The sequence below is a fragment of the Pipra filicauda genome, unplaced genomic scaffold, assembly GCF_003945595.2.
Source record: "Pipra filicauda isolate LSUMZ 115617 unplaced genomic scaffold, ASM394559v2 scaffold254_size1108330_pilon, whole genome shotgun sequence".
Taxonomy (NCBI): Eukaryota; Metazoa; Chordata; class Aves; order Passeriformes; family Pipridae; genus Pipra; species Pipra filicauda.
The window spans coordinates 155,443-164,570 of record NW_024104370.1 but is presented as its reverse complement, the minus strand read 5'-3'; the positions used below and the strand labels follow the sequence as shown (position 1 = coordinate 164,570).

Here is a 9,128-nt window from a genome sequence, read left to right as displayed (position 1 = left end):
CTATAATAGGTAAATATTTAGTTGAACCACTAGGTAGGTATGTACAGTAGCAGAATGTGGCAATGAGAGCTTTAGCAAAATGCCGAAAATATAGGTCAATTTACCTACAAAATTATTGCAGCATGCAATCTTGTTGCAAAGGACTCTATCACAGTTCAAAGAACTGTTTTTCTTTTTCTCTGTTGAGCATTGGTATTCATTAGAAAACTGGGCTTAGCTGCTTGTTCATCCATGGCCTATTAACATAAACTGCAGTAAGTTCTCTTGCTTCTCTGTTAGTCAGAATCTCCTTTGTAAAATGAGAGTAGCTTTGATTTGTTTCCAGAGTTTTGAAGAAGCAACTATTATCAAGAATGTTTATGTTTTGATATCATAAAAGAACCTGTATTAGCCAGGTATTTCATGTGACACTGTAATAAAGTCTGCAACTAAATAGAAAAAGCTGCCTAGAGTCTTTTTTTATAAGAAATTAATGATACACAAGTTCTCCAATTTACGACAGTTATCTTCAATACATGAAAGATTCTGTTACAGTTCATGTATAAGCTAACACTGCAGAAAGAAACTTAACTTTGTCCTCAAATTCTCTACATTGCTGAGAAGTCCTGACCTGTTCAGTTTTACTGGTCTTCAAGTTGTCATGAAGCTGATTTCATTACATACTATTCTTTGATACCATTATATTCATTATAATGAATAATTTTCCAAAATTTTATTTTGATAATTTTATGGTTATAATTTTGTATTGCAACAGGAAAGAGAATGGTTAATAATGAACATCACAGACATTATAGGGGGCATTGGGACTAGATGATCTTCAAGGTTCATTCCAACCCCTAAAAATTCTCTAATTCTATAATTCATTACTTTATGTTGGGGATTGTTTTCTTCTTTGACATGTTAGTAGCAATGGAGTGAGGGACGAACCTCACCCATTTGTGAGTCTATTTAAAAGTTAATGCTTATCATTTTAAATGGCCTTCCCATGTATCATTAACAATGTAAAACATGCTGTACATGCCACAGACATCAATTTATTTGAGAGCCAGGTCACAGAATCTCAGGGAGACTTGAGCTAAGGATGATACAGGACTGTAGAAGCCAGAGACCCACATCACAGGCATACAGCTTGGAGCTTCACCTACCACGTTATTTTAAAAGCTAAAACAGATGGGAAAATTTGCAACAGTTACTAGAAATATTATTATAATATTCTCCATCAATTGAAAACAAACAAACAAACAACAAATCACAAAACCAATAAAAACTCCCACCAAAAATGAATGAACAATAATAAAATCACAAGTGTATATCTAGATTCCAGTCACCTTCTTACTTTCTTCTATTTTCTACAAATGAATAAACATTCATCAAAATAACATTAATATCAAATTGTGCAGAAGATACTATTTGGATTATTCCTTCCATTATGAATACAAATTTTATAAGCAAAAAGTTCATCAACACTGTTGAGCTTCAGTTTAAAGCTGAATAATGACACAGTGAGGGTGTGGCAATCCATAGCAGCCTTGGCCACAGTGAGCATGAAGAATTGACATGAGGATCCCAAGGGGAAAGAAGGAATAGAGTAGGAGAGCCTAGACCTCAGGCATCAAGGCAACAGCCTGAGGCTTGTTCAGGGAGCAGGCAGGTGGAATCATACAGGAACAGCTCTGACAAGCAAAGAGGAAACCTGGAAACTCTTGAGTGCAGAAGTCTGCAGAAGTCTCCAAAAGTTCCAAAATAGCCAGTCAAACCTCGGGAAAATATATCCAATCTGTTATTATATTAAGTCTGAATGTACTGCTTTAAATTTATGAATGTTGACTCCTTTTTCCTGGCAAAGCACTGCAGTAAAGAGCTTGGATTGTTTCTTTCCATATGTTTCTCCGAAGCCATCTCTTCTCCAAGTTAAACAGTGTACCAGATCTAATGTTCCTCCAGTTCATTCACATTTTTCTTCTTTTCAGGTGCCTGAAACCAGATACGATATTACAGAAACACTCTAAAAAGTACCAAAAAGCTCACTAAAACTTCCTCCAATGTACTATCTGTGTTTCTGTCAATACAGCTCAGATGTTAAGGTATTGTGTTTTCGGTTTTGTTGATGTTTCAAGTGAATTATTGGCTCACAAAGTATCACTGAAATAATGCACGCCATCTTTCAGGGAATGTTTATTATGATTGCTAGCAATAGCAGCCCCAGAGGAGTGTAACACTATCAAAAGACTATTAGAATTCAAAATTATCTGAAGCAGTATGAAAAATTAAATTGAATGGATTTTTTTTTTAGATGAAAATGAGATTTTTGTCACATGCTAGAAGTAGTATCAATCACAGGAACAAAAAATATAGATCCTTCAGGGACACTGAGACCTATGAATCAGCAGGGGATAGTGTCTCCTAATTAAAATTACCTCTTATATTGTCATAAACAGGAGGCAGCTACATCCTCCTGAGTTAAAGTTAACAAAACCACTTTCAGCACTGAAAAACAACATAAGGATATCAGGGTGGGGGTATTGCAAATGGAACTGAGGGAAAACCTATTACACTTAAACAAAACAGTCAAGTTTACACATATAGAGCAAGGAAAAGAAAAAGAATGCAGTCATTCCAGACAAAAAAAAAAAAAAAAAAAAAAAAAAAAGAACACAGGCATTCCAGGGGGTCACCATTTCAGCTAACACTGAAAAAATGTAAGTATCACATAGGATATATATCAGGAGCAGGGATACCAGATGTTGAAAATTCCAGTATTCACAGCACTAGTCAGAACCCAGCTGAATTACACTCGAGGTGAGAGCAACATAACTAAAGAAGAGTCAGCAGTATCAAATATCAAGAACAGTAATAACAACAAAAAATGTCAATTTCTATCTAGCTATTAGAAAAAAGAAAAATAATAATGAGACTGGAATAATTTGGCTGGAGAGGTTCTGGAATTTCTGCTGTCAGTGAGAAGGACCAAGAAACATCTGTTAAAAACAAAGACTGATGAAGCAGAAAAAAAAACCCAAAACAAACACAGAATATAAAAAAAAGAAAACAAAAAAACAAATGAGGTTTTGAACACATGAATTCCTTTCATCTCTCTCCTTCTTATGAAAGGAATAAAAGATACACTAGTTCATTTCTTGAACAAGAAAAGTCTGCATTGCCACTGTACCTACATTCCAACTCATACCTCCTTGATCCAGACTTGACTTTCTGGTTTGAACTTCAGTCTGCCTCATCACTCTGGACTTGCTGGGTGCTTGCTTGAAACAGATTTATTACGCTTTAGCCTCCTCTCCATAAAACTTCTGCTGTATGTCTTTTCCACATATAACTTAAGTCTCTCAAGGAGCTCTATCACCATTTGTCTCACAAAATAACTATGTAAAAGCAAAGACTGCCACAGACAGTTAATATTCAGTTTCTAGATCAATTTCTATTTTTTGTTTCTCTGAGAATTTAGAAGACATAAGAACCTTGGACTTTCTACATTTAATAGCAGACATCTATCTACCCAGTAATTTTAGTATTTACCCACACAGGAATTTAGGAACAGGTGAACAGAGTGTGAATTTGTTTGCTATTGCTCCCAAGAACCCACTGTATACTCTTTCAATGTGCAAAGATGATGCCTACCTCATGCTTATACAAATATACCTCCCAGCATGCGATTCACAGACTACTGTTTTTACCTTTCTATGAAAGTGTGCAATCTGCTTGCGCCCTTTGGGCTCCAATGTTTCCTGTAATTAAACTAGCTCGTTCCAAACTGCATTGAGCATCCTTATATTACATCGCATCACAGTCTGAGTTATTAATATGGTCTGAGAGGGTTCAATTATCTATGAAATGTTTGTGCACATTTTTTGCCACTAAAAAATAGTTTGTTAAGAGCACACAGGGAATTGGTGCATGATAGGTAGAACACAGAATATGTACACGATCAATGCAGGGCCCCAAGTCTACCCCGACTTCCTACTCTAGGTAAGTTCTTAGTAAGGATAATAACATTGGGGTTTCCGCTGGTCATTGAGCATACTTACATCCTCCCTGATGATTTAGTTGCCTAAAGCAGTTCCATTAGCCTCTGAATAAAACCAAATTTACTGAAGTTTAACCCATTCCAACCCATGGATTTTTTTTCCTGACATGAGCTATATTATTAGACCAAGTATTTGAATCCTACCCTTTGAATTTTCTTTAAAAGTCTAACTCTAAAAGGGGACAACATTACCACACAGCCCATTAAACACTTATACTTGAGGACCCAAATTAACTCTTATAGTACTGTGCTTAACAGTCTTAAGTAGTCTTAAAATTAGTATGACTGATCTTTTAATAATTCATTATGCACTTTGCCTAATTTTTATGTGACTGTGTTTGTTTTATTCACATAGTTCTGAAGATCAGATATTTATTTAGGCTCATTAAGAGAGATCAAACAAAATAACTGTTTTATTGGACTGACAGTAACTTATTAAAAAAACTTGCAGAATTAAATGAAGAAAAATCTCTTGGTGAAAAGAGAATTTTAATTCATCTTCTCAGGAATCTCTCATAATAGCCTATATTATATTGATAGAAATAGCAAAAGAATAAATGCTCATCATACAGATATATATTTGTATGTAGCAATGAGATCAGATTAATTTCTGGTCAAAGCATCAACTACACTGGTTTGTGCAATAGAACAGCTCCTAGTTCTCTCATTTTAACATTAAATGAAAAAGTTGTTCAGCATATGCAAACTCTATCCTTTATTATCTGAAGAAATTTCAGAGCCATTTGACCTACTGAAGTGTAAAGTAAATAATTTAATATATTGCTACTATATAAATACATTTTTTGACTTGTAAGAGCTAAAGTCCTAAAAAACAAAAAGATATTTTCCCTTGTCAAACATTATGCATTAAACAAACTATATGAAATGTTTCCAGAACCAAAATTATTTTTATTGCACTAAGACACAAAGTTTTATAGCCATAAGTTATTGAATTCAATATAGTTCTCAAACTGATATGAGAAAGAGTTACCATCCTTGTACAGGTCAGGAATTGTCCTTCTGTAGTTACAGAAGTTCAAACTCAATGAAAATACCTTTTGATGTCTAGAGCTATAAATCAATGATTAAGTTTTCCAGCTAATCTAAGTGTCTAATTCTGAATTTTTTGCCTTTCACTGTAGCCACAATGTATATTACTTTAAAAATTCTTCATCTGCTATTGGGGATCTAAGCAGTTGATGTTAGGTTCCAGACCTTCATATTCTGCTCTGAATTTGTGGGGGATTTATTATTTTTTAAATTTATTTTAAGAGTTCTTAATAACACTTTTATATGAATACTGTTTCATACTTCAGCACTAAATCTCAAGACAGAGTCAGAAATTTAAGCAGTCTTTAAACATGCAAAGTACATTTTCAAAGTGTTTTCTGAGAGTTCATCTATATACTTGGTAAAAGTTGCTAAGCTGTTGAATATTACAGAGTAACTCTCTGAAAAAGCTTTGTACAAATCATTTTAGCAACTGTGACACATGTAAAACTTTGGAAGCACGGAAACTTCAAAGACTGTTATATTGTGATAGGCACCACCGACATAAGGAACGTGTAATTCAGGAAGACCTGTGTCAGTAGGAGAAGAATTATGCACTTTTGAAAACTCGACTCACTCCATGTAAATAACACAAGCAACCTTGAGAAAATGCATTGGGCTATGTACATGCTAAGTTGACACCCTTGATTGTTTTGCCTTAAGAAGTGAAGCAAATAAAAGTTTAAACAAAGGACTAAAGAAACTGCCTTGAGGGACAGATTGATAGAACTGCTGATTCTTTGTCTAGATCTGCAAATTCTTTGTGCGGTTGATGTATAACGCTCTAGTAGCTATGAGGGGTGGAAGATGAGTATTATTTTACTACACATGCTTTTTAATGTGCTTTTCAATTTCCTGCACCATCATACAGTCATTGTGTAGCCTGACTTGTTCACTTTGTGTCTAATACAACCAGTTCTTTAAATTTAACAAAAATAGTGTGACAAGTATAGCACTAAGGACAAAGCTGGGAGGGTTGAGGAAAATGAACTTCACAGTTGTCATTGGCTCAAATTCCTAGCTGGAGGCCTGAGTAAGATACCTTGGAGAATGTTTATTCTCATATTGTCACATAGTCTCCTCCTCTTCTCTAAAATAAAGATCTTGGCTGGATATTTATTATAACAATAATTCTGATTTAATATGTCACTACATTGTGGTTAAGTCCTAGCATAATATGATAAAATTATATTATCTGATTTGTGGCCAGGTAAATATTTTGACCAGCTTGGGTAAGAAACACAACTGGGGTTCTAAAGTCACTGCTGTAGTATAAAGTTTTGTTTTAGTATAAAACAGGAGATATAAAGGTTTAAAGCAGCTCATTCTCACTCTTGCTGTTTCCATGTTTGTCCATGGTGTCTAGTTCTAGGAGGAAGCAATGAGGCAAAGAGACGCACAGCAGTGAATGAGCATTAATTCTGTCCTCAGGACTAGATACTCCTCTATTCATCACTTTTTTTTTCAATGCATCCACCAGTCAGTGTCCTAGGTGTGGTGAATTTTCTTAGATACTTGACACTTTTACCTTATTGACAGAGAGTTTTGTGCCAAGCTCTTGGTTGCAAGATACAGTCTGGGATTGTGGGACAGTAAAGTTTAGTGCAATAAGCATCAACTCTATTTTACAAGATACAAATTGTTAAATTAAACACTGCCAGGAAATTTGCCGGAGGACTAACACAATCTTTTTCTTTTGCTTATTTTTCCTAAACCATTTCTGGTTGTGCCTCAAGAGCTGTCATAGATAGAGACCATTCCCAACAGATCGCTTAACAACATGGATGACAGCCATTCTATGCCAGATGACACCAGCATTGGATAATAATCCTTAGCACGGTCAGTTTAGCATTATAGACGTGGAGACAGTGATTTGAGCCCTAGCAATTTATACAGTTTAATACAAAAGGGAAAATGAGGAGAGCAATATTACTGGAATGGCTAAAATCAAAATAGTGCAGCTGGTGTGGATGAAACTGATTCAAGATACTTCTGTCTTGTGTAAAAGGAATCTAAGAGTTTTGCCATAAGAGGGTTCTCTTTTTCTTTTTTAATTGTATGTATGCCACCTTAATGAATCAGTCTGTTAATAAACAGTCTGTTAATAAACAGCAAATGACCAGTGTTAAAACAAATCCTCTTCAACATTAAAATGGATAAAAGTATCACCAGTGCAGACAGAATAAAACACTGGCAGTCCTCTGAACTCTGCAGGGGAGGTACATGAGAATGAAATATATATACATCTACCAAAGACTATTAAGATGAACAATTTCAATCATACACTGAGAAAATTAAAGAAACTTTGGACCTTCACTGGATTTACTATCTCAAAAAGTATAAGGAATAAAAATAAAATAAGTATTTTTTTAATATTTCAGTGAGCACATTAAAATGAGACATTCTAGTATAGTTTAGGACCTTACTATACAATATTTTTGTCAAGTCTATCAGTATTTTGATTATTATAGAAAAATAATGCAATGAAAATGTGAACCGCTTAACCTACCTCCTAGGAATTGTAATAATAATGGAGGTAGTCATATCTCTACTTTTACATTCACAGCTGTTAGTATCACAGTTGGAATCAGTCCTCCTTCAAATTAAATTAGTAATAGGCAGTTTGTAATGAATGTAACATTTAGCAGGTATGCTTGAGTTCTAAAGAATATTCTAAGGCAGATCTCAATAGTGTCTGTGATAATAAGGATCTAATATGGATGAATTTCAACTTTTATTCTAATCAAACTCTTTCAACTACTGCTTCATTATCATGCAAAACCCTTCCAGGTGATATTTCCCATATTTGATCTCAATCCGATGTGATTTAAAAGGGCAATAAAAATCAGTGCAAATGTTACTGAGAGTTTTGGGTGCATGGAAGAAATGAAAAAAAATAAAAAAGATGTGTTTTTCAACAATTTTTGACAAATGCTACCAAATTGTTATCTCTACTCATAAGATTCCTGAGAAATGGTTAGATAAATGGATAAGGTTCTAATTGCAGACCTTCCCAAGGAAACATGCCGATGTATCCTGAAATGGAATGTTGATTTTAACTGTATTTTGCTTTTATACTACGTTATAGGTATTTTCTAATGGCTTTTTAGAAAATAGGTAAAATCCCTAAAATAAATATCCCCTTTTTTGTAATCAAAACTACATATATTCAGCAATGATTTGATTTTTACATATCTTACTCCAATTCTTATGTTACTGAAGACAAGCTCAGAAAACTAGGAAATTCAGTTGAAAAGAAAGAAAAAAATTGAAAAAAAAATCAGCATAATAATTTTTGCCAAAACTGAAATTTAAGACCACAAACTATGTTTTAAAAGTAAATTAATAGTTATGCAGAACTGGTCTCTTCTCATGATCTAAGAGCTATTGACCATGGCTTCAAACAATTAAATACTTCAGGAAGTAATTTGATAAGAAGGTAATAGCCTTTCACACACTCCTGGTAGTCTAGACACAAAAATTCTATAGGTAAAATAATGCTATGAAGGCTTCTTAATCATTATTTATAAGATGCCCTGTTTTGGAACTAGTCTTAATTTGCACTGATTCTTAAAGGAAACATTCCTATATGTTTCTCAAAAATTTGCCTTTTCCTACTTCCTTTTAGGCAAGGTGCATTAAAAGCCTCGTAAAAGTTTGTGAAAAACATACCCTTTTACAAAACTTAATAAATGATTGATGGGATAAACTGCAGAGGTATGATGAATTAATTATATTTTATCCTTCTGATTTGCTGAAAAACTTTATTATCTCTACAGCATATTGAAATACTGACTAATTTCAGTATTAAATCTCTCAAAAGTTTTAAATTTCCATGCGAAAACCTCTACCTGTAAAAACTTGCTCTCATTATTAAACATGAAACTACTTTTTCTCTTCAAAAAATATTTCTTGACTCCTGAGTGGGGACAGAATTGTCTACAGAGCCACGTGATCACATACTATTCCACCAAGAAAATAGTTGCAAACATATCATCCTATATTCCTACTGTATAAACTGCATTTGTACTAGATGTAT

At 34.0% G+C, this 9,128-nt stretch overlaps 1 long non-coding RNA gene across 1 annotated transcript in view; it reads right to left on the bottom strand.

The window, feature by feature from the left end:
• Positions 1-1,264: 1,264 nt before the first annotated feature.
• LOC113995351 overlaps positions 1,265-9,128 on the bottom strand; it is an 85,194-nt gene continuing 77,330 nt past the window's right edge. The window contains exon 6 of the long non-coding RNA XR_005563815.1: positions 1,265-1,974. This is a non-coding gene — a long non-coding RNA (uncharacterized LOC113995351). The remainder of the gene's footprint in view (positions 1,975-9,128) is intronic.